This window comes from Manis pentadactyla, chromosome 2, assembly GCF_030020395.1.
Source record: "Manis pentadactyla isolate mManPen7 chromosome 2, mManPen7.hap1, whole genome shotgun sequence".
NCBI lineage: Eukaryota > Metazoa > Chordata > Mammalia > Pholidota > Manidae > Manis > Manis pentadactyla.
This window is the reverse complement of record NC_080020.1, coordinates 186489685-186515599: the sequence shown is the minus strand read 5'-3', so window position 1 is coordinate 186515599 and position 25915 is coordinate 186489685. Positions and strand designations below refer to the sequence as shown.

At 39.9% G+C, this 25915-nt stretch overlaps 1 long non-coding RNA gene across 1 annotated transcript in view; it reads left to right on the top strand.

Annotated features, from left to right (window-relative positions):
• Positions 1-7732, top strand: part of LOC118932494 (uncharacterized) — a 572106-nt gene extending 564374 nt beyond the window's left edge. Inside the window, exon 5 of the long non-coding RNA XR_005032802.2 lies at positions 7148-7732. This is a non-coding gene — a long non-coding RNA (uncharacterized LOC118932494). The remainder of the gene's footprint in view (positions 1-7147) is intronic.
• Positions 7733-25915: the final 18183 nt, after the last annotated feature.

The following is a 25915-nucleotide window of genomic DNA, read 5'->3' as shown; positions in this document are numbered from 1 at the left end:
TGGGGGAGATGGACTTAAATATTTGCATACGTAAGACACACTGAATTGTGATCAGTACTAAGGATTGTATAAGAAAGTACTAAGGTGGACCTAACTTAGATTAGGCAATCAAGGAAGATCTTTCTGAGGGAGAGACACATAAGCTGAGAACTCAAAGACAGGGATGAGAGTATTCCAGGCAGAGGGAATAGCTTAAGCAAAGGCTGACATGTTCGAGAAACTCAAAAACACTCGTGTGACAAGTATTTGTAAAGAGGAGAATGGAACAAGATGTGGTTGGAGAATGAGATAGGACTAAAGTCTACAGGGCATTATCAGCCAAGTTAAGAAATTTGGGTTTTATTATAAACTTAATTGAAAACAAAATTTAAACAGGATGACATAATCTGATTTATATTTTAAAAAATGTATCCTGGATGCTCTATGGTATAGAGTGAAGTGAAGAAGGACGGAAAAGAGTAGACAATTGGGAGCTTGTCCTCCCAACTCCAGTAGTTCTGGAGACAGACTGTGTGGGTTTGGAGCAGGCACATGAGAGAGGGGATGGAAAGAAATGAAAGAATCAAGTCATATTTTAGAGAAAGTGTTGATGGGTTATTGGATTTGAAGTGTTGGGAGAAGGAATGTGCCTCCCCAATTTAAGATATGAACAACTGGTTGAATGTGAGTCTATTTCCTGATGGGGAAGACTGAGAAAAGAATAGTTTTGGGCAGGAAGATTTTTGGTTTCCTGTAAGAAGATTTTTCATCTCATGGTTTTGTGGCCATTGCAGAGACCATGGTGTAGACGAACTCAGTGTTCTCAATTCCTGAGCATGAGGGAGAAAACATTCGTTAGCATCCCTTGTAGTTAATCGCAATCTTTTAACTAAGTTCTAGGGAAGTAATATGTCATTTTCTGTCCAATAATATATACTCAGCACTTTCCTAATTAAATACTACACAATGCTATTTGTCAATTGTATCTCAATAAAACTGGAAAAAAGAAAAAAGAAATACTGGTGTTCCCATGGCCCAAAAGACAGTATCTGGATACTTTAATGTGTATAAAAGGCCTGTCACTATGTGTCCCTATCCTACTTTCAGACTTTAACTTCCATCTCTGTCTCTCTCATTGTCCTTATACATCTCTTGCTACAAACTACACCCAACCACTTGCTCATCCCTGAACATGCCATACACTTTCAAATGTCCATGACCTGCCCCACTTTTCTACCTGTGATTCATTGTTTAAAGGCCTGGTCAACTGTTACCTTCTCTATTAAGCTTTCCTCAGTATCTCCCCAACTTGTGGCCCTGCCCATGTGCCCTTAATGCTCTTCTGTGTGTGCCTCCATCAAGCAGTACATTGCCTTATAATCACTTAGTCTGATCCACCCACCAGCACTGAGGATAGGCACCTTCAGACAGCCCAGTACTTGGCGCAAAGCAGACACTCAAAATAGATATTTCGTTTTTCCAGTGATTTCAGTGGACTTAGTTTCCTTCATTATTGTATCTACAGCCCTGAAATTCAAAAGGCCCAGGGCCAGCCCCTGACCAGTGTGCTACGTAGTAGTCTGCCTAAGATCAACTGCACACAGCAGCTTTTCCAAGGTCTCCATCCCAAGTCAAGCACAATATGCCACTGACTTCACTTATCCAAAAACATTTCCCAGGGTACAAAAACATTTGCAGGTTTTCTCTTGCCACAAGGTTTCCACCATACAGACAATTAGGTTTGACGAACTTTCTCATATACATTTGTCTGACAATTGTCAGGTGAATTTGCTTGCAATTTAGTATACTTACTTTAATGTCATATTTATTGCTGTTTTGCTGTTTTACTGTTTTAAAAAGTAGTAGTGCCATAATGATCCTTCTAAATAAGATCTCAATATTCTATAGTTCTTGAAAAGTAAATGGCATCAGAAGAGTGTTATATGTGGGCTCTGCTCACTGAAACATGCTCCTCCACACATCAGGCTTAAGTTACTAGACATGTGGTATTGGGTAGCTGAAACACATAGGTGTTAATCTGTGAAAAAGAGTGAATTATAGGGCCCATGCAACAATCACTAACTCAAGATTAGAATGAAAAGGAAGTAGACAAGGTGGGCTTTGTTGCCATGTACGGACTTGTACATCACTTACTGGTATGGACTGAATTATGTTCCCTTAAAATTCATATGTTAAAGTCCGAATCCCGGGGCTCTCTTGTCCCCTCCTGGAGTGAGCCAGGAGCTCTATTCTCTCACTTTATTTCTAAATAAAAGCCTGTACCTTGCTCTCCAAAAAAAATAAAAAATAAAAAAAAATAAAGTCCAAATCCCCCGCACCTCAGAATATGGCTGTATTTGGAGATAGGGTCGTCTTTAAAGAGGTGTTTATGTTAAAATGATATTAGAGTGGACCCTAATCCAATATGACTTATGTCCTTAAAAGAAAAGGAGATTAAGACACATACACAGAGGGAAGATCATACGTAGACCCTGGGAGAAGATGGCCATCTACAAGCCAAGGAGAGAACCTTGGAACAGATCCTTTCCTTATGGCTCAGAAGAAACCAGTCCTTTCAACAACCTGATCTTGGACTTCCATCCTCCAAAATGTGAGAAAATGAACTTTTGTTATTTAAGCCTATGGTATATTTGTTATCATAGCTCTAGTCAACTAGTACATTTACTCTCTAGGGCTTGGGATATATCATACATTAATGGGAAGTACTGACAGTATCTGTCAGCCATTGCCACAGCAATGATGGACATCAAGTCATTCTCAGACTCAACAGCATACAAGTTATTTCCACCCTTGCTTTGATGGGTCATGTGGGGTAACTGCTTTATGCTATGGGGTTGCTGGAACAGCTCTACTCATTCTGAGCACTAAGTTAAAGGGATGATGACAATATTCTTCTCATGACAATAATAGAAGCACAAGATGACAAGTCCAAGGGCACAACTTACTGAAAGTCAATGACCGGGCTCAGTGTCTGTGGACAGGGAGGTCATGGCAATCACGTAAATAAGTATCAGAGGGGAATGAAGAGTTGGAGATAGTAATTCAGTATACAACACATTATGCAGAAGCAAAAGGCTGGACTTGATGACTTTTAAGCTAATTTCTCTCTGAGATGTATGTTTTCATGACACTTACTAGTGTCTGACTTGAGAGTGTACTACGCTCCAGACCCGCAACTAAGTTTTTTACAAGGGTTAGGTTATCCAGTTAAACTACACAAACATGTAGTTTATTAAGAACAACATACTGCATGACCTGATCAAGTGTAAGATTATGAATCTTGGTATCACACATCAGATGGTAAATTACCATTTGCAGACACTTCAAATACAGCTCCTCAGATTGAGAATAAGGTGCACAGACACTCCCAGCTAGGCAAAGCATCCACAACCAGCCAGGTCATTGGCAAATGGCACTGTACCTACTTTGGCCTTAGTCATAACTAAAAATACAGAACACAGATAAACATGCAGTTTAGGTCTTATCTCCAAATGGTCACTTGACTTACCTATCCAGATGTATCAGAAATGAAGTTTCAGAAGATACTGTCACAGATAAAGCTATATATGATCTCAGTGTCTTGTGATTCCAAAGCAAAGACAATGGTGGTGGTAAAGCCTGGAATATTGAAATGATCCCTTTTAATACTGCCCCACAAGTGTCAGTAGCCATGCTCCAGTTTCTCCTGCTGGCTCAGGATAGTGTCTAATTTTTGCCTGGTAAATGTAGGCCAACCCATGCTAAATAGATCTGAAATAGAATTATGAAAGTATTGAGATTCAAGAATATAATTGCATATTCTTATAATGATTCCCATGGTCTGTTCATTAGAATGAAAATAATGATTCAGAGCTCTTTCCTTTAGGAAGGATGTGTAATTGTTGCTGCATCTTAGCTTTGAAGACATAGAAAAATGGAAGTGGATGTTATTTTTCATCCTACTTTAGAAACCCTGTTGAATGCCATTAAGAAACAAGTTGTATTACAACAGAAAACTATGGGAAATGGCTTTACTGGAAAAGCAGAAGTCAGTGCTTCAAGGATGTGTGGCATCAAGATGACTATATATTTTTATGGCATATAAATATTAAGTGGATAAATAAGGAATCTGGTATAAGAAATGTGTTGACAATCCCCAAGCCTGCTCTTAGATACTGATTCATAATTTTTTTTTACCAAATAATAGCAAAAATAGTTATTAACATATAATGATCACTGGACACTTGTAAATTTTCGGCCACATCATGTCTGCCTTTATGTGACCCTATGATAAATAAGGTAGACTTCTTCCCACACAATAAAAATAAATAGAGCCCCAGTGAGTGATGACATTTGCCATAGGTCAAATGACAACTCAGAGCTGGAGGAACGGCTGGACCCCCCACCTCTGTAATGATCACTGAGATCAAGGGAGAGACAAGTGCTGCCCAATAGTCCTTTACACATGTTGATTCATTCCAGGCTGGGCTGTTTTCACTGAACAGTTAAGAAAGGCAATCTGTAAAATGGTCCTTGGGTTTTGGTGAGAATTCGTCAAAGATGGTCTGAGGCCCACAGTAGGAACACTTACAGTTAGTAAGTGAAAATAACTGTCAGTTCACAGTACATGTCTCTCCAACATCCAGATTCTTCTTTGGTCTTCCACCTTGGGGCAGTCTGACACCCTAACAGAAGGCAGCCTGGTCACCTTGGTAAATGACTTCAGGTAGGTTATTCTTACAGTACATAGTTCCAGCAAGCAAAGAACACAAACCTGAACAAAGACAATGCTGGAGGAGGAGTTCTAGCTGCTGAAGAAAAGTCAGAGTGGCATTACTCAATCACTCTTTTGTCTTACATTGTTTATTAGAAGCATTGCTTATTTTCTATGTGTGTCACTTTTTAAAAATTTCACATACACCCTGTTTTCCTTTGGCTATGCGACAGCAGAAACAAGCTATCTTTGCAGAAGGTGAGCCAGAGAAATTTTAATCTTGTTTCACATAAAGCTCTTTCTTAAACATATTTAGAAACCCATATAACACTTAGTATGACACTTCTGATATTTTTGTCTCTTATTTGGGTTTCTCAAATCCAAAATGTGGCATTTTGGAACTTAGGGAAAATTAAAACAAAAACAAAAAACCTATTTCTCTTGTGCCTCCATTGAAAACTCTGAAAAGCATCTGCATTAAACGATTCAATAGACATTTTAGTAAGCAGACCAACGCAGACATCCGTAAGAGTGCACTTTCTTCCAGTGTGGAAAGAGCACTGATACAGGGGCATGCTTTCCTCTCAACATACCAGTTGAGAGTACAAGGGATTCCATTTTCTAGGTATCTTATTTAGTAAGATTAAGCAAAGCTTATAGATTTAAAGTCTTGAAATGAAGACACTCGAGTATGTTCAGTAACCAACTAATATTCTGCTGGGAAAAACCTGACAGCCCTCAGGGAGGCCTCATTGAGTGTCTGTTATCGGATTGTGGGTCTATCCAACATGTTTTTGATTTGGATAACTCCAGTTCTACCCCCATTTTCTTGCCATTTCAAGCAGCACTATCACAATCAACAGAAATCTGGAGGACAAGAGCATTAGATCTGCTCTTGGGACACAGGGGAGGCAGCATGTTAAAACTGAGACATTTTACCCTAGAACTGGGGCATGTGGCAGTCTTACCAAATCCCTCATCTCTGACTCTCCTCAGAAACTTCTTGTTGTTCCCTAGAGACTGTGTCAAGACAGCTTGGACATGACACTGTGAAAATGCTATAGATGCAGCAGGAGTATTATTTCTTTTCCTAAAATGATTATCACAAACAAGGAACTTATGTCAAAAATAACTAAGCTTACATTAGGAGTTTAGGAAACACTGATGGGTGAAAGGGGAGGAAAAACTTGAAAATTTTGTACTTCCTATGTGCTTGCCTTCTGTAGCTGGGTTGGGAGAGTACAGTCAGTTAGAATGGAAAGTAAGCCAAAATGAGAGATAGATATTAAAAAGGAGTCTTTTTATCAGAAAGTTTCATATATTGTTGACAGTGTCATTATTACTTAGACACTAAAAAAACTAGACATTTTTCCATTGGAAATGTCAAATATACAAATAAGCAAGTTGTTGTGAACAGTCACTTCATAATTAGCCAGTTACTGGGAGACAAAAACGTAGTGGGAATTTGGGGGTGGGGAGATTGCACACCCTTAAGTGGATCATTTGTTACTACCTTAGGCTCCTATTGGCACTGGTAATGTCTCACAAGGGTTTAGAATTTAGGATGAATAAAAATGAACAAGCAGTGAGTTTAATAGAGAAAAATAGCAGTGAGTGTACAAATGCCATCCAAGGCCAGTGTGATCACTGCTGTTTCCACAAGAATTCATCAACATTTCCTGCATCCTTCCCATGTACCAGGCAATACTCAAAAGTCCTCTCTGTGTATGTTATTTAAATCCCCACAACAATGGGAATTGTTATTCCCATTTTACAGAAAGTGAAACCAACCACAGAAAGGTTGAGTAACTTGCTCAAAGGAACATGATACTAATAGCAGAACTAGGATCCAAAGTATGTTACTATGATTCTTCACTGTGATGACCCTGTACTGCATCTGTAATTGGAGAACAAAAGGGAACTTGTACCGGCATGAAATACTGCACAGCAAGTAGGCTTTACCCAGCTCATTAGCTCCCCTGTAGGGTATTAAGGGTAGTTTAACTTGATGATTTAAGAAGAATTCAAGTCTAGAAATAGCTTAGGAATAAATAGTTGAACAAATAGTGGTATAACACCATGCTTATTATAATAAACAATATTTTTTAGTTCTATAGGACCTCACTACTAAGTGATATGTGCTTTTTTTCCCTTCTTTTGAAGTAAACAAATTGAACTCATGAATTATTGAGCATATTAAGTACTTTAGTCACTGTACATTGATTTAAATAAAATTTCATTGAAGCATTGGGACCCTAGCTTTAAAAGAGTAACTTGGACTTCTTAAGGGGACTAGAGGTAATTCCTGTAATCCATTCCATTCATGAATCTCTGTCTCTTATTCTGACAATTTTGGGATAGGAATTTATGGAATTCATTCTTTAAAAAATAAGTACTCTATTTCACTAAAGACATTACCTTATAACTATGTCTAAATGTCATTTTGTCTTCTAGAAAACACAATGAAAAAAGGAGCCCAAGGATTTGAGAGGTTTGAAGCCTAATGATGGAGGAATATCACTCTGAGGAGAAATGAAGACTCTTTCTCCTCCTGATTCACCTGAATGTGCAGCGCCCAGTGAAAGTGATAAGAGAGGATGGTGTTTGTGACGAATCCACATGCACTGACGTTGTCACCTTTCTAAAATACATGCCATTGTAGGTGCTTTTCCAACTCTCTTCCCTGTATGCACAGTGTGGTATACTTTGGCAGGCCTTCCACTTCATTTTTAACCCTCAAATGCGGTGAAACAAAGCTGAGCATATGGTACAAATGGAATGAATAGAAGTGAATAAATGCAAAGAGAAACATTTATTTAACCTCAGGAGGATAGACAAATAGGTCTTTCTTAAATTGGTATATAAGTATAGAATATTGGGTCATTCTTTATGTGAATATTTACTCATTTTAGTGAAATTTTCCAATCTGGGGGACATTCCTTTCCTTGCCAATAAGACACAGAATAAGGAAAATTTAAAATATTTGCAGCTCTTCCTCTGCAATTTTATCCTAATTTTGTCTCTCTCTCTCCTCTTGATATCCCTTGCTATGAATATCATTCTTATATCTTGTATTTTTCTTCCATTATATTGTTAATCAAGAAACATAGTAATTATCAAAGACAAAGATCAAAACAGTGCTTCACCTTTCTCCATGAAATGCTTCCAAACTTGTTTAAATATAATGCTCTTGAAGGCAAAACACATGTCTATTTTATCTTTCTTGGTCTAGCACATATTAGGTACACAGTAAATTATCTGAGTATATTAATGAGCAACAAAACAGGAATGGATGTGGAAAGTAGTTGCTTTTGTAAGGCTCTCAAAGAAGATTTATAGAATTTGGAAATGGTCCCACTTTATTTCCAAAGGAAATTTTACTTTCAAATTTAAAAAAAAATTCACCCAAATGAGACTTTGGGGGATTTCATGTGATTAACTCTTTACATTATCATATACTAATTACACAGAAATCTCTATTTATGTAAACACAGTGAATTCATCATAACACTAGAATAAGTCTACAAATAGTGCATGTCAAATTAGGTTATAATCACTTTCAAGGGACGTGATTTCCTAGTTAAACAGATTCGTTTACATCTTGTGAAATAAAAAATAAGTGAAAATAACTATATAGAATCAGCTTACAGCTGGACAGATCTTCTTGGCAATGGTCCAGGCACTGAGTGGGGAAAGCCCCTCCAGCTGAGGAAGGCTCAGGATGCCCAGCATGACTTTGCAGCTCGGCCTGGAAGGGGGCCTTTGGCTGCTGTCCGGGATGCACTTCCTGTCTCTGGCTGGCTGGTGGGGAGATGGGCCACCTTAACCTTTAACGTGAGACTCTTGCTGGGAAGCGGCTGGGGTGGGGCAGAACGAGTAGAATGGAAACTTGCTCAACAGAGGAAAAAACGAAGTTAGTTCAATATTTTCACCCTTAAGTAAAACCATAATAGAATAAGTCAAGGCTCCGCTAACCTAAATACAAATAATTGAAGCTAGCATTTGAATCATAAGATTGAGAGTCAGGGTTTGAGTACCAGGGATCATCTGGGCTGACCCTTGTGATATAGATGAAGAAACCAGCCACAAAGTGAAGAGCAGCACCAAGCCTGAGACCATTAACTTGTTTCCCCATTTCTGGTGCTCATTTGTGAGATAACTGAAACTCATCCTTTCAAGAAGGATGATTTCTCTTAAATGTGGCTCATTTTGATGCATATCTTTAAAAAGTACATTTCACATCACCCTGATGTTGGCAACACTTTCTACACTGTTCCCTTCTTTCAAAGGCAGAAGGGTGTAATTGTAAACCTCAGTTATTACTGGTATTGTAACGTGGTGGTGTTCTCTGGCTAATTGTCAGAGCAATTAGCTAAGCTTTTAGCTTACCTTTGCTTAGCTTCGTAAGCAGGGTGCATTTGGTTATCTTTCCTGTGTCTTGTCATATTCACCTACTACTTATTTTTGTTGATTACAAGAAGTCACCAAAACAGAGATTTTTTTTTAAACTCATAGGTTCCATCTTGGAGGGAGCTCCACGTTTCTGGTATTGAGGAAAGTTATTTTGTTTTTAGTTTAATTGACACTCATTTTTGTTCAAAATATATTTGTTTAATACTTACTCTGTTCAGTGCTTTGCATACATTAGCTTCTTCCCACATCCCATTGGTTGAGTTGTCCTGGGCAGACCTTGTGTATGAGCAAAGAGCAAAGTATGGCCTATAAGCCAAATCTGGCCTCCTGCCTGGTTTTGCAAATAAAATAATATTGGAACACAGTCACACTCATTTGTTTGCCTATTGTCTGTGGCTGTTTTTGCACCACAGCTGAGCTGAGTAGTTGTGATAGAGACTCTATGGTCCATAAAGACTAAAATATTTGCAATTTGGCACTTAACAGCAAATTTTGCCAACCCATGGTCTTGAGGGTAAACACTTGATCGTCTAGCTGGCTTGATAAGAGAGCCAAATAAAATAGCTGACACTAAACTGTCACCACCCGGAGCCCTGCTCATACTCACGTGTTTGTGGCCATGAGTCATAACCACAGCACTAAACAGTGAGGAGAGAATCAGCAAAATTATTGTCTTCTGAGAAATGCAAAGCTTTGCCAGATTCATTTAAATGATTTTCAAACCCTGTTCCTAGAACCATCCCTAATCTGTACTAATACTACAAATGTGTAGCTTTTGCCTTGCAAATTTATTGTTATTTCCTTTTTTTTTTCAGGAAAAAGGTAATTAGGCTATAAACAGAGGACTGACAACTAATTTCAGTCAAGGCAAAATTAATACAAAGCAAGCAGATAATTTTAGTCATGTGAAATTAAAATAGATATATTTTAATGACATTCTAAAAAATCCCACTCTAATTTTTTGCTCTTTGTTTTCCCCTACCTTCTGCAGTTTTCTTGTGACCCCCCTACTCTGTGTAGATAGCAAGGTGTGCTAATTTAGGTGAACTACCAGCTGGGAGCTCTCACTGCCCCCACCGCTCCTTCCTCCTGGCTGCACTGTTGATCTTTGCGTGGACAGCTGCTTCTTTCCTCGCCTTCTCAGGGGCTCCTCTGTGCAAAGAAATAGGACCATCCGAAGGAAGGTGGTCACTGCCCATCCCTTAAATTTTCAAATTGTCATTGATATGAATAAGAGCTGGTATGCTAAATCTGTCTCAGAGCTTCAAGAATTCAAAGGTTAGTGGCATTGTGGACGTGGGTGTGCACATGTGCATGTTTTCTGGGGGGAGATGCCAACCTTGCTGTGTTCTGTCACTCCAGGAGCACATTAAATATGCATTCAATGGCAGCAGCACCTTGAGATGTTCTCTCCAAAATTATCACCTGCCTTCTGAAAACCATAACCCTAAAAATATTGATTGGTTAAAAGGCAGGATCTGAAGGAATGAGTCAGTGTCTCTGTGAATTATCCTAATCAAATAAAGATAGTATTAACCTAGATGCTCGCTGATCTGCCAGTATTTGGTTTGAAATGTAGGCATCTCAACTGAAGTTATGTGTTTCATTCTTTTGAATATTTCTCCCAGACATTTAAATACATTACCACTAAGCCAGAACCAAGAAAAGCATAAAAAGCATTTTAGGGAATAAATTCAGCAAGTTTCCATTTGTACCAGATAGTAAAATTGTTGACATGCATTATGAGGCATGTGTATTCTTCAGCCTGTCAGGTTTCAATCACATGCTCAAGGTGGAGTATTTTGGCTGCCAGGGGTTATGCGGAAAGGTCTCAGACCATTTCGGTAGTAGTGCTTCCTGATAAACAGAGAAATTCCAAGTCGCCAGGCATAGCTTTTTAGGCAAGTCAGAAGAAAAGCTTCTTTCGTTAATTATGCTATGAATGTAACATCAGTGAAGGGTAGCCAGCTAAATACAAGATGAAAGGACTCTGGTAGGGATTCTCTCCATTGAATTGTTGAGCTTTACGCAATTTTATTTAGAGGCACTTCCATTACTAAGGAGGCTATGAGTTGATCGACTGTGTCTTAGAATTAACTACAGTGGTGAAAACACAAATTGTAAACCAGCGTGAAGTCACAAAGGGAAGGGAGGAAAGAGAAGAAGCAGAAGTCGGGGACTCATACGTGCTCTTCATTTTCCTGTACGGAAGTAAGTATTGGACCAGCTGCCCAGAGTCCGACATCCGCCCGAGCAAGCCTAATTACTGTTAGGCAGAGGGCCTAATGAGAAGTGCCACGTTCACGGCCTTCCTTTCTGTTCTCGTTTGCTTCTGTTTTCAGAGGAGTCTGGCTGTTTGTTGGAGGCAAACGATTATGTTCCCTCTGCTCAGCACACTAGAATGAAATATGGGTGGTAAGGAAAGGGAGGACCCGGACGGGAAAGTGTCTTGGCCAGAGACCGTTTGTGTGGGCCACCGAGCAAGGTTCCAGCATCATACTGCTGTCAGAGAGGGGGCCGGGGCTGAGGGCTCGGAGCTCGCCTAAGGCCTCACCGTCGATGTGGCCTTTTGTGGACGCTCCCCATTCCTCCCAGGGAGTGTCGGTCATCGCATTCGCAGGGCCCCCTGGTCCTTGCCAGCAGAGACTAGCACAGATCAAAATTAAGCTTTAAGCTGCGCAAGAGAGAATACTTTTTTTCTCTTTTCCTAATTTCTTGGCTGATTTTTCTCAAGATTCGGGGAGGATTCCGTTTCCCACAAATGGCCATGACAGAATGTCCTCAGGAGATCACTCATCACAGTCTGCATAGACTAATGTTGTGTACATCCTTGTGTTTCCCATGGTGACATCAGGACATATGTGGTGACTAAACCAATAATTGTTAAATAAACCCTGAAGACATTTAGCTTTTATTTGCATATCTCTTTTAGTTTACCAAGTACTTCTACAACTTCTGGCTCTTTGCTATTTAGAAGATAAGCCCACACAGCCGAGCAAACTTTATTATTATTATCCTCATTTGAGACATGAGGAGACAGACTCCATGGCAAAGCTCTGGCACAAGTTAGGTAGCTGGTTTAACTGCCAGATTCTTAACTCAAACTCATTATTCTAGATTTGTAAGCATTATGCTAAGTTTCTTGTCAGTGTATAAAATCTTTAAAACCTTTATCCAGTGCAGAAATCTTGTTTTCTATTGGCTGTTTACCTCTGGAGACCCCACATCAGAATAAAGCCAGTTGAGATCCCCAAAGCATATCCAGATGGCTAGGAGTAGTGGTGTGCTGGAGCTGACTCTGCTCCCAAGGGCCAGTGGAGCCCATCCCTTTCACTTCCAGGTTCAGTGGTACTATGTTGGTACCCTGAAATGACAGGAGTGTTCACACCATACAAATCAGCAACACTACAAGTCAGAAGGAGCTCGTTACTCACCTCCCAGAAGAGATGGTTGTCAAACATTGTACGGTTAGAAATCTGGGCACCCAGGCAAAGAACTCGCAGCAGGTTTCTTATGCTTAGAATACATTCCAATGTGCTTCATTTGTAAGACACCAGGTTTCTTGGGGAATTCTTTTAAGTACATCCTTTTACAGTCTTTTGAAACTGCACATAGGAGAACATCAGAATATCTTCTCCAAGAGTGAAAGTGAGGTCTGGGAATAAAATTAGCTGCTTGTTTAAGGCTATGGGTGTTTGTGAACATGCAAGTGTGCTTTAAATTACACATAATTTTAAACAACTATGTAAAAAGAGTTTTAAAAGTTTAATGGTGCTGAACCAAGAATAAGAATTAAAAATTGAAAAGAAAATACGAAACTATACCTTGTTTCTCTGCTTTAAAAAATGTTTCCTTCTCATTTGCAATTAAAATGCAAGGATTTGCATAAAATGTAAAATTAGAGATAATTGAACTACAGTAGCTATAAAAATGGCTTTTCCACTTAAAAAATAAATCAGATGTCCACTAAGAGGGTGTAAGAGCCTTCTCCCTCAGCCCCCCTCCGCCATTTGAGTCTCTGGTATTTTTCACACTTTTATAGCTGATTTTTATTGCCAAACAGTCCACAGAGTTTGTGGCAGCCCTGAGACAGCAGCTGGCCCAGGCAGGCCTGTTAACTCTGGCATGTTAAGGACCGTTCAGAAGATTTCAAATCCAGCCCCAGCTCCCAGGTCAGTAGATCGAATCCAGAGAGACCTTAGGGAGGCTGCACAGGGGGTGGGGGGAAAGGGGAGCATGGGGAAAGGAAGGCAAGAACAACCTGAGCACACAAAGTACTCTAAACAAAACATCAATGGCTGTGTTGGTTTCCCTGGACCAGGGTTTCCCTCCCAGGAACCTTAAGTTTCAAAGAGTGAGTCTGTAAAAGAGTACACCAATAATCGAAGTGGCTACATATGAAAGTCCCAGACCAATTTTGTGTATAACTGAAGGAGGACTGGGACGATCCTTTCTTCCCAGGATGAGGTACAGCCCCATTCTGAGTGTGATCTCTGGACCGGCCGGAGCAACTTCATGAAACACACGTTAGGCCCATTCTGCTCACATGTCTCTGTGGTGCTTCCTTGCGTCTGGCCCAGGCTGTGACGGTGCACTGGCCAATGGCAAGCTAGCTAGCTGTTCGCTGCTCTCTGGAGATTTATAATATTGCATATGGGTAGGCCCTCTCTTCTTTTGTCTCATCTGTCCTCTGTCTTGAAAGCATAGGCACTTCAAGGGTAGAGACCTGGCTTAGAAGCTAAGCATCGGCAGGGAGGTTCACAGGGATAAAATGTGATAGCGAGAGTGCCCACATGGGGGAAAATGTTGAATCCTCAGAAATGTGATGCGAGAGCTATACATATGTGTAAAAATGCTAGCTGTAGTTCTCTTTCTTCTGATACAGAGCAAACATCACATTTAAAAAAATCATGATAATAAGTAAAAACAAAGATAAGTGATCTCTTAAAGTAGAGCGAGATCTTCCATACTAAGGCTACTATCTGTGACTCAAACATCTGCTCATGAGGTACCTCTGCGTTATTCATTAGAGCCCAGTACATTTAGAAGGTATGTAGAAAATGTTTGTTGATTTGATTTGACACCTTTTATTCTCAGGAACCCAGAGCCTTCACAGTCAGCTCTATCTGGAGAGACCTTTCCCAGAGTAGTTCTTTGCTGCTTATGTTCCTACTCAATCTACTCCCCATCTCTTTAAAATAATAAGACAAAAAACCTTGCAGCTCCCTTAACTCCTACCCTCTCTTTGGAAGTTATTAGTTGATCTGATAGTAGGGACTGATATTATTGATTTAGTGGGTGACCTCTGCCTAGTAGCTTGTTTGCCTTCAATTTGGGGCAACCTGGAGGTGATATATCAGCTCACAGTAACGATTCTGCTGGCATCTGAGATGCTACGGAACCTGGAGAGCCGTCTTCTCCATTTGCCCATTAGGCCCACCCAGACGTGCTCTTCACCCTCTCTGGGTCTCTTTCGTTTTCCTTACACCATGGCATGTCCATTTCCCACAGGGAGTCAACATAAATATAACATTACTTTTGCATATTCTATTTTCCATGTGAAGGTGTGTGACTAAAAATTATTCATATTTAGTACTACATACGTAACATAAGCATAATATATAATATATGTGACATGTAATGCTTCTTTATATAATCTAACCTCAAGTCCATAGTGCATCAAGATGGAGAGGGTGTAAAAGTGTTCTGTGGAGTTGCATCTTGAAGAATGAGGGGTGCAGAAAGGCATCTCTGCTGAGAGAAGATGGAAATGCTGCGAATGCCATCTGGACCTGGGAGTTGGCACCTGTGGGTGAGAGCTGTAGAACACACTCCCAGTCTCTTCTCGGTGCGTGCTGAGACTGCAGGTGACCTCAGAAGCTTTCCCAACACAGTTTCCAAGAAGCAGTTACTTGCTGTTGGCCAGAGCAATGATGGTTCTTTAGCACTCTTAATATTTATCGTAGAAAAGTCTGATAAAAAATGCTGGAAGTGGAATGTGTATGATTCTGGACTCTTTTTTCTAATTGAAGAATAGAATCTCTCCCAAACCTTGGGAAAGACATATGACTTACAGGTATTTAATTTTGTTATTTTCTTCCTATACTCCACCCCCAGCTTTTCAGCTTGTTTATATGGCATGGAAAAATACAAAACTAACTCTCATTAAAGCTAGAAAAGGCAAAAAGAAGGGTTAGGAGTAAAGTATATGCCATACGATCTTTGAAGTTTCTGCCAGGGCACCTCAAACCTGGATTTCAATTTTCTAGCTGTCTGCTGACAAAGAATGTCCTTCACAAGCCTGTGGCTTGACCTATGACAGCAGGATAGGGCTCCAAGATGCTTGGGGCACTGCGGGCACCATGGCCCATTTGGGGCCACCTTACCTTCATCTTTTCACTCAGCCTCTTCTTGTGTGATTATGAATGTCCCTTCTCAGGGGGAATGACCCCTTAGTGCCTTCTCTCCAAGTAGGAAACTTCCATCTTAATGGAAGTAATGTAAATGCTATTCAATGTAAATTCTATAATTTTTCAAGAGTCTTTTGTGTAATATGGAAACTTCAAGCAGAGGACCCAAGGCATTTTCTTTCATCAACCCGCTTCTAATTTCATCAAAGCACTAAAGAGAAATCCATTTGGCTTTTTTCTTGTCCAGTACCCTACTTACTCTGAAGCACATTCAAAAGCCACCTCTCTGATTTGAAGATGCCTCCGTGGAATTATGTAATTGGACCAACCGTTGCCAGTTCTTCACACTCTTGCTACTCCACATTATTGCAGAGCCGACTACTGTTTGCAGACCTTCCTTATTGTGTAAATGGCTACATTATCACTGTGTACACATTAGGACAAGCAAATGGGCCCCTTAAGGCAAATAAGGGCTCAAATAACCCAGACAAGGTAGCCCAACTGAATTGAGGATTCACCCTTGTTACAACCTTATTGCTTTATGGCACGTGAGCTAGTGGAAGGGACAGACTGCTTCGAGTGTGTTTCTACTGATCCTGCTGGCAAATCACAGCTTTATTACAGTAATGAGCCTGACCATATTTCTGTGCTTATGCATATTAGGCACCAAATGTATTTTCTGGCCTGCCAGCCTGTGGTAGTAACTAACATGAGCAATTTGCCCTGGGTTACAGTGTGTGTGCACGCATTAGGTATGAGCATGTTAGTTGCCTTGGGTTATAAAACACTACATGTTTCATCATGCCTATTTTTATATGCACAACTTAACTGTATGTAAAATAGCTTGGCAATTAACCAACACAACTTATTAGTTTACTACAAGATTATTGCATAAATATGTGAATTGGAGACAACCACAATTTCAGTTTAGCAAGATTAAAAATTTCATAGCATTATTAAGTATCTAAAGAAAATGCAGTCTTTTTTTTTCCCTGTGGTGTAAGTGTTAAGGTTTTTAAAAAAATATCCTGATTCTCCTCTCTATTTCATTTCCATAAATAACCCTGAGTGACAACCGTTTTAGGAGGCTGTGGAATTTTAGACCATGAATTCCCCCACACTCACTGTGAGCTGATATTTGGCCTTGGACCCCATCAGCTTTCAGGTAAAGGTGAATGGTCATTATTGTAATTCCTTCCTCAGGATCATATTTTATGTATGCCGTTTACTGGGTCCATGGTTATTAAAAAGTGACATCAGCATAATTCAGCTCAATTGCTAAAAACCATGTATTTTTTCCCCTCCTCTTTCTGTTGACAATTGGGATCATAAAGCTTGGTGCTGTTTGCCTGGCTGTATGACTGTATATATATATATGTGGGGAGCATACTGATCGAGGCTTACTCCAAAACAGCATACACATGGAACTATGTCCTGAACTCTTACTTAAAATAACGTTTTCTCCCACTTCCCCAGAAAACAAACAAAGAAATGAACAAACAAAAATAAATACCTGAATGAAGAATTAGAGTTGGTCAGAAACTTCTGCTGCAGCAGTTGCTTCTTTTGCTCCCTCCATACATGTCACTTATTTTAAGTTGTCAGCGAATTACTTTTCCTTCCATGCAGGTTAGATTTCTGTGTATGACCACACAGGACAGGTGCCTTTATTTAGTTGCTACTGAAGCTGGAATCATGTTGTACAAGAGCTGATAACATGAAACAACATGAAATAAGTGGGCTTATCCCTTCTGAAGCTTGTTTTACAGTACTGGTATTTCTCTTTAGCAAATCCTACTGTGTTTTTAAGTAATACGATAAAACAACATAAATGTCTTTGTGGCTAAAACCGATTGTTTCAGAAGGAACATGGCTGTTTTATTCCTGCCTTTTATCTCTTCTACATTGGATTTTTGAAAACAGGAATGGCTCCCTGGCCTGTGTGTATATTATAGGTTACTTGCTTATGTACCTCCACAGTTATTCATGCACTGAAGGAAGAAGGATGGGAGAAAAACCCATGCTGACAATAGCAACACCCCAAATAAATATAAAACCAAGACCGAAATGCGCCTTTTGCAGTCCTGTCACAGATTAATACAGCTCATGATAGATACTTAGTTCTCTGACAGTTTCCCCTGCCCCTTCGCAGGGAAGTTGATAGAAATTACTGCAGCTGAATGCTTAAAGCAGATGTTATCCCATTAATTAGCTCTGGACCCGGGTACACCCGAGACTTTCCCATTTTCAGGCCGAAAGGAATTGGTCCCAGTGAGCGTGCTCTATATCCACATTTAGTATCATCTCATAAACAGCAGTGAAAACACAGCAGGCCCTTGATGAAGATACATTAGCTTATTTCTAATTTAAAGTTATGTTGCTTAACCTTAATGTAATTGGTCACCAGTGGCCAACTGTTTGTATAGTGTGTTGATGACCAGAGAGATGTAATAAATTATAAAACTCTCGGCTTAAATGGAGGGAACGACTGTTTTGTTAAAAGCTTTGCATGTAATAATGGTAAAATAATTACACCTCAAGCCGAATAACTGTGAAGCTGTTAATACTAACAACAGAGTTCTCAGGATAGCTTGGTTCATCCCCATTTCAAACAAGTACTTGAACCTGGTTCTTCTGTTTACCTGAAGGGTAACTTTGAAAGTTCAATCTCCCACTGATGAAAACAAATGGGTAAGCTGTCCATCTTGCTGGGGAATGAGGGTGATGGGTAGTGTGGTGGTGGTGGTAGGAGGGTGAATTAAGTAACCAATCGCTATGGTTAAGCAGGAAACAAAATCACAAATAATTCCATTCTGTACATCAGCTCATATCCACTGCCTGACATGTCTTTAAAGAAGACTTGATTAGCTGGTAGAATAAGTGGGATTATAATCAAATATGAAAATAATTGACACAACTTTAATGCTTAATAATGAATTGCATGCCAGGGGCAAAATAAAGGGAAATTGTCTTCTTTTCAGAGAACAAGTTCTGACTTAAAATGTCTTAGGCCAAATAGAGAGAGAGATTATTTGAAGCTTGTAAACTATTCCAGAATTACAGTTGAAGTTATAAATATGGTTCAAACAAAATCACATGATTAACAATATTCAGTCTATAATGAGTAATGATCTTCATTCCATAGCTTTTCTATACGTTGCTGTTGGAAAACTATTCCTTCATTTCCCTGTTAAAGTCTTGACACTTTAAAATGCAAAAATGAAATAAACCAATATCTGTACTTCTGTCCGAATGTTCTTTTTTTCTGTTCCCATTGGATCATGTTAACTCGCTCCACTGTAACAAGTAGGAAAAGAAAAGTTTTTGCTTTTCTCAGAAGATAGTCCTTTTTTTCTAAATATTTGCATTCTGAATTTGGATCACCTCCAAAAGGTATTCATTTCAAGGTGGAGAAAAAACATTTCTCTCTCTCCTCTTCTCACATTACATTTCTTAGAAAGACCTTCCAATAATTTAAACTATTTACAGTACCTCTAGGTCACTGTTTCCCCTGACTCCACTGAAATAACCTGGGACACTTTACAGCTGACTTCTGAGTTACCTCACAGGATCAGTTTACAAAACGGAGACTTTACCAAGTGAAAGCCCATTATTTTGCTTAACACCGCTTAGCATGTTAAGGTTTTTCTGTTGTTGTTTTAAATTTGCTACTGTCACACAAGCACTGCTTGGCTGGTAGTGATGGTCATGAAAACCCCAGAACCTCAGATGTGAAGAATGTGTATGTCTCCGGGGCCAGTCTATCAATATGATTTGGGGATAACTCATAAAATCAAAGATACTGATGAAAAACAACAGGAGAATAATCAGAATTTTTTTCCCTTCAGGAAAAAAAAAAAAACTTCCTATGAAATTTAAAATTCTGCACTATGGATAATAGCATAACAGAGCTTTTTAAGTTCTCAGAGGACAGTGGGCCATCCCGTGAAGACTGTGTTGAGTGAAACTATGAAAGATGTCCCCAAGTTTGTATGGAGAGCAGGAGTTCTGGGAGTAACTTCAGGACTATACTTCTTACTAGTAAAAATGACTCTCTTGCTATTCTAACTAAAAATCAATGTGGCTCACAATTTTAATAAGGAACATGAATCTGAAAATGTGTTTAGTATCAGGTTATATAAACACACCCTAATGAGATACCATAAAATCCATCACATTAAAGGCTGGTTTCCAGCAAGGTATATTAGCTAAAAATGCTCCATATATTAGGTCAGTATACAACAGTACACATAATAAAGCAGCTCTGTCAAGATAAGATGCATGTTTTGCCCCTTAAAACTGTTATGTTTTGCACATTTTATAAGGTTCCTTGAATACATGAATAAGATAAGTTACCCCCATCTCCTTCTTAAGCAATTTCAGAAATGGCTATGACCTGAAATTGGAATTCTTGTAAACACCCATCCGAAGAAAATGTGTGCAGCTCTGTCTTAAAGAGACGGTACATGTTTAATTATCCCAACTTCTTACAGCAGAATACTATTAACATGCACATTAGCATCATCTCATTGGTTCATCCTGCTGCTCCACCTTAGGGGCAGCAGTGGGAGCTAATCTTATTGCTCCCATGCGCATAATAATGAAATTTGGTCTTGTCTCAAGGCAGCGTTCTTTGGTCTAAAGTACAGCTGGAGACATTGCTGTTCTGGAAAATTTCTGACCAATTCATTGTGAAAGATAAAGAAAGTAAAATATCGTTCCGAACAATGATTGTGAAATACATTGTTTTACCTTGAGTATCAAATATTAAGCAAATGAAAGTACGAATGACTCCATGTTTGAATAAAGAAAGGAGTGGAAACTAAATTCTTAGATACCTCTATCTGTATACATACCAAGGAGTACCCCCTACATAAACCCTGGATAATCAGTGTATACCATGCAAGTTCTATTTCTGAACCTATTTTCAGTTGTGTACGGGTGGGATAAAATTAAACTGAAACCATAGAAAGAGCCCTTCTCTCATGTCTTTTTCATCCATTTTCCAAGAAACAATGACAAAATCTCATGGAATGTATAATATCCTTGCCTTTTTGCATGCAGTGTTGGAAAGCTCTAATAAAAAAAATATGCATACATTGCATAGTGCACACAAAACTACATGTGAATTCAAGGCTACTGAATTAAGGGCGGTTGTTCCAACATTTCCCCCACTGTCCATTATTTGTATTCAAGGTTTTTGAAATGACATTGTAATCTGATGATGCACCAGCCTATTATATTGTCTAGCAGGACAAATATCCTTGCGTTTTCTCTGTAGAACTAACACAATTTTTCCATGTCAGAGGTGCATAATATCCTGGCGGTCATAAGGAATGATGCTATTAATCCTCTTGGGCAATCTCCAGGTCTGATTATTAGGGAAATAAATTTGCATGCTGCATATGAGCTAGGTGAATCACTGAGAGCACAAATTATATTTCCTGACAGCAAGTTAGAGAATGGAGCCGTGTCGCTTTTTTATCTTTCCCCCCCTCTGAAGGCTATAGAATTTCAATTCATTACATGAGATTGGTTAGAATTCAAGTCTCTTTTTAAGTTGATATTAAGTTGAGTCTGTTATCTCTGGGAAGGCTGGTAGGTTCCCCAGAGTATCCACCTAATCACTACTTAAAAAAATCGAAACGTATAGTTAGTGTCATGATTTAGGTACCAGAGCTACTTTATTTATCAGCACAGAGTGAGATAATTTCAATTTGAGCCTCCATAGCCCTCATGAATTTAACTGACTTGAAAGCTTTTCACCCCAACTCCTTTCTCCCTCCCGCTTTTGTTGCATATTATAATAATAGTTATTCTGGGCACCCTCCTTGCTGCCATGCCAAGCATTACACTAGGCTCCTTCCTCTATTGTACAGCCCTGATCTAGCCAAGCTTGTGCAAACAGCCCCCAGTCTCTCTCTCCACATTTGACTGCCTCTTCTTTGCCAGCAGTACTGCCAGGCGTGTCTGCGTTCAGTATCCATGATGAATGTATTTTTATTATTTCCAGGGGTTGGCATCTGAGAAACCTTTTTGCATTATTAAATTTGAGCAGGGAGAATGATAGCAAATAAGATCATAATAAATTGCTTTATGTCCTAATGTATTAATTAAGCAGACATTTATTATAATGGTTGTTTTATAGACCCATTGTAAAAATGCATGATTGTATGGTGATACTCTTAGCTGGAGCCACATATGGTAACTCGGGTGGATGGGTTGTGATGTTTGTCAGATGAGAAAGGGTTCACCCGATCTAGTCTGCAAATTCGCAAGGAAGCAGAGAACCTGGCTGAGTGTGGATTTGGTAAAGTAGTATTGCTGTGGCTACTGTGCAAGCAAGCCAAGAATCCTTCTTTTATTATTGTGGTTATGTGTAAAGATACAAGCACACATACCACATGCATAAGTAAATACCTTATGCCGTATGGTGTGTTACAGTTTTCAAAGCACATTACAAATGAATGCACCACAAAAAGATGCAGCAGATTATAGAGGCTTCCTTCAATTCAAAAATGTGGATTATTACCATTGTTCGAAACAAATATGTGTGTATACTTTGGAATAATAATAATGGCGAATCTAAGAAGCAGACAAATTTGGAATATTTGAGATCTAAGTGTTTCAGATCCTATTTATTTATTCAAAGTGAGCCCAAAGCAGCAGAGTTCAGAGGGTTAGAGCTTGGCCTTCTGATTGCTTGTGCCATGGTAATCATCAGAAAAACAGTTCTTTATCTTGCTTCTTCACAGTGGGCTAAGTGATTTATCTGCCATTTTGCCAAATAAATAAATGAATAAATAAAAGGTTCCAGCAAGCTCTTCCATCACTTTGCTTTCCCATGCACTCAGTATGGTTGGGTGCAATAATTCTTAGAAAAGAAATATCTTTGAATCAGAGGTGTGCTTTGCAGGTGCACACATGGCTTGTGATTCTACATAGTCAGGAAATACTCTCTATATTTAAGAAAAGGACATAACAGCTGGAGAGAATTCATAGATGTCCATGGAGAGGGCTGTGGAGGGTATCAGAGGCTATTTTCTGTCCCTTGCAGGAGGGATACTTTGAGCTTCAAATAGTAGTGCCTTTCAGCACTCTTGATTTTAATTCCTGCTTCATATTGGACACTGAGGCTGCTAATAGAGGTGATTGGTAACAAGCTCAGGAAAAGACATGAGCTTGGATGCTGAAATTGCCAAACACCAGTTCCTGCAAATCAAGCAGACCCAATCCACCCCAGTGCCATCCTAGCTTCCCTCTTCTGTACAGGAATTCAGCACAGGCTGCAAAGAAGCATCAGGATGAGTAGGGAGAGGGAGAGATGGAGGAAGGACAAGGCTGGAATATACTGATCCCTGAGCACATACAAGAGGCCTTGAGCCTGACCTTTGGCCAACCATGGAAAAGAACTGTAGAGGCCAAGCAAGGTGCGTCCATAAATTGTAATCCAGAAAAATGCTGCCTCCTTTTGCAAGATGTGAAAACAATCATTCGGTTCACTGAAAATACATCAGTTTGACAAGTACTTTTATGTTTAGAAGGTGATAAAATCTAAGTGATCTGAGTTTGCTACTTTAGTGCCAGTTGTTCAGATACTATGTATACATTAGAGAAGGAACTTCCATTCATAAATGCCAAACATCCTGTTAGGTGCCTTGTTTATGTCATTTTCTGTGGTCCACACCACAGTCTTACATACAGGGAAGGGGTGAAGGTTTATTTCAGATTCAGGACACTGAGGTCTATGCAGGGAGGTCAATGTCCAATCTCACAGCTAGTAGGGGGAGAGCTCAAATATGGTTCAAATACGGTTCTGCTGCCTAAAATCTCCCTCTCCTATTCCTTGGCCAATCTTTCTCCTAGAGAGGGAGGCAGAGAGAGAGAGAAATAAAGCTAGGAAAAGGGAGAGAGAGTGAAGGAGTGCAGGAAACAAGAAGGAGAGGAGGGAGGGACAGAGGGGGAGACTGGGAGAGAGACAGACGGAGTGAGCACAGAAAGGGGATTTGAGTCTTCCACTGAAAAACAAAATGTGATATTTAAGAAATGGAAGTGTGTTTTTCACATGTCTGTTCCAAACTTGAGCCTGACTAACATCAACATCAACAAGAATCACATGTAAACCACTTCTATGTGCTCTTGAGAATTAAAAGAAGGGGCCTGAGTTTACACAATTCTGGCTGTTACCTTTCTCAGAAGACTTACCGGGGTACAGAGTCTGTGAAGCCTCGTACCTGTGAATTATATTATTAGGAGTCAGATAGAGTAAGGTGTAAATTCAATTTTGATCTTTCCTAGTTGTTATGACCTAGAAAAAGTCATTTAACCTCTTTGAGTGCTCAATTATTCCTGTTATTATTGTTGTTATTATTAATATTATTATACTTAATAGACTCCATTGTAAAACTTGATGAAGCACAGTAAATTCTTCCAGGTCTCTGGTCAAAATGCAGACTGTATAGTCCAGACCATTAAACCAGGGAGCATCCGATCCGGCTAGGTCATTACCCACCAGCACAAACACAGGGCACTGACTGGCTGGGCCCACAGCCCTGAGCACCGATCTGACAGCTGATTGCGGCAGTGCCTAGGCCTGCACGTCGCGGCTGTGTGGAACCTGGCAGCACGTTTGATTATAATCAAAGACATTTCCATGCCTTTCATTTGTCCTGGCATCTACAGTGAGCAAGAATTTTTACTTCAATGTCTTCCCATAAGTCCCATAATAACCCCCAAGAGATAAACAATAATTTTATTGACGTTTTTCAGATATGGAAACTGCGGTGTGGCAATCTGGAATGACCTGCCCAATGCCACCGGTGACTAACAGGACAGGACCTGGAGCTCAGCTGTTTGGCTTCTTGTTGAGCTCCCTCGGGGCACTTTTGGATCTGGAATCTCAGGTTGTGGTGTTCCAAAAAGAGAATGGAATATTTTCCGCCCTATTATTCAGCCAGGATAAGAAGTTAGAGACTCACACCATGCTTTGTGTCAGGTCTGGATCCACAAGGTAAGCCGATTAATACACATCTTTAAAAATTATGCAGTTGTCACACCACAAACACCACTTAGGCTCATATTGGGCTTGCATTCCAGTCACAGCATACTTGTTCTGGAGCAAAGGCTAGCTGTTCAGGGTTTTGCCCAGGGCCCCAGCATCCACCAGGCAAATGGCCGTCTACTGCTAGCTCCACGCAGTGACCTGTCATGACAGAAAAGGAATTTCATACAGCCCAAGCAACTGACAAACCAGCTCATCTTTCAGGGAAAATGTAATATTTTCTGATAAGCAGCTTATGCTAGTTTTCTTAGCAAATAGCCCAGAAGCATTTCTGTCCATAGCTTTTCTAGATGTGATAAGTGGAAGGGAACCCCTCCAACCATGCCATAGTCAGGCAGGCCTTTTTCATTCAGGGGACAGCTATTTGGAAAGATGTAAACACGTGGCAATTTGAAAATGATATAAAGTAAGTGATCATGGAGACAGCCCAAAGCATGAATTGTTACCAGAAATACATGTCCCTGTTTATGGGGTTGTAACAGTGTATTTATCGTAGGAGGTGGAGGCCAATGCCTGGGGCAAGATTAGGTCGAAGCCTTGTTGCTTTTGTACATGGCCATGCATGAAAGCAGTGCCCAGACTTTAGCAGCAGCATTTCCCAACGTGTGTTCAAAGAGCAAGGGATGAGGTGCTAGAGGTCCCCATTCTGGGCTTCATTGGCTAATCACAGCAATGTCTTGAGGTGATGGGATTTGCCATTTTGTGGATGGAGAACTGAGGAACAGGGAAGTCTAGGAGCTTGCCTTACAGTGGGAAGCAAGTTATTCACAAGAGCTATGACTTGAGCTGACTTCTGACTCCTAAACCCAGAGTCTGCACCATACCACTCTCCCTCCAGAACTGAAAAAAGTGACATGTGCTGGGCAGAGCTTGCTCATGTCTGCTGCTGCTTCTGAAAACCTAGGGCTATGCTATCAGACCACCGGAGGACAAGGGGTCACAGTATTCTGTCCTTCTCTAATTCTACACCAAAGAAACTTCAGGAGGTGCTGTATCTCCTCCCATGTCTGAATACCAAGGACTTGGTCAGGCTCTGGTAAGAGATAAAGACAATTCTTTGGGGAAATTTCCAAGGGACTTACAATCTTTGCATTGCAAAGAACACTGCTGTGCCTACAAAGTTTGCTTTCATAAATTTGGTTGCTGGCTATTTTGAGGGAAAATACATCCCATCTTCCCTTTACCTTGCAGGTATTTGGTAACTATTAGACCACATTTTAAAATGAATTGTGTGCACTGATGTTAGAGAAGGTTAGACTCTCTGAGCTGCCACCAGTGACATATGACTATAGTGACAGACAGTCAGCAGTATTCAAACTGAATTAATCAGAAAACACA